Below are 601 nucleotides of genomic sequence, written 5' to 3' on the forward strand. Positions count from 1 at the left end.
TTATTATTACTATTATTATTATTGTGCCAAATAATTAAAGCCGATATTTCAAAGAATTATTCTAGTTAGCTGGGTACTATAGCTGTATTAGTACAAACACAATCAAAATCACTAGTATAATGTCTCACATACAGTCCCCGAATAATGTTAAGAATAGTATACTTATGTGAGGTCACTAGCTTATATTATATTTTATATCAAATATTATTACTGTTATAAGTGTATTATATTTTATTTATTTATATTTTTTGATAAGTCTAGATTATTGGATTCATATATTATGTGACAACCAAAAAATGCAGATGCCAAGTACCTAAGATGAGCATTATTATTTATGAATAAACAAACAAAATACGCAGCAAGGCGTTTAATTTGAGTTTTGATTCAACCTCCTATCATATATATATACAGTGTCACATGCATATCCTCAAATCTTGCATGCTAATATATATATTAAATTTGATGTTTTACACAGTTATATATTTAATTATATATCTATTGTATTTATTTAAACGATCATATATATATATATTAAAGATAAGAAAATTTGAATTCGTAATTTTTTATGTGAGTATAGAAATACTATGTTATTTAAATTATA

The sequence above is a fragment of the Arachis duranensis genome, chromosome 1, assembly GCF_000817695.3.
Source record: "Arachis duranensis cultivar V14167 chromosome 1, aradu.V14167.gnm2.J7QH, whole genome shotgun sequence".
Lineage (NCBI taxonomy): Eukaryota > Viridiplantae > Streptophyta > Magnoliopsida > Fabales > Fabaceae > Arachis > Arachis duranensis.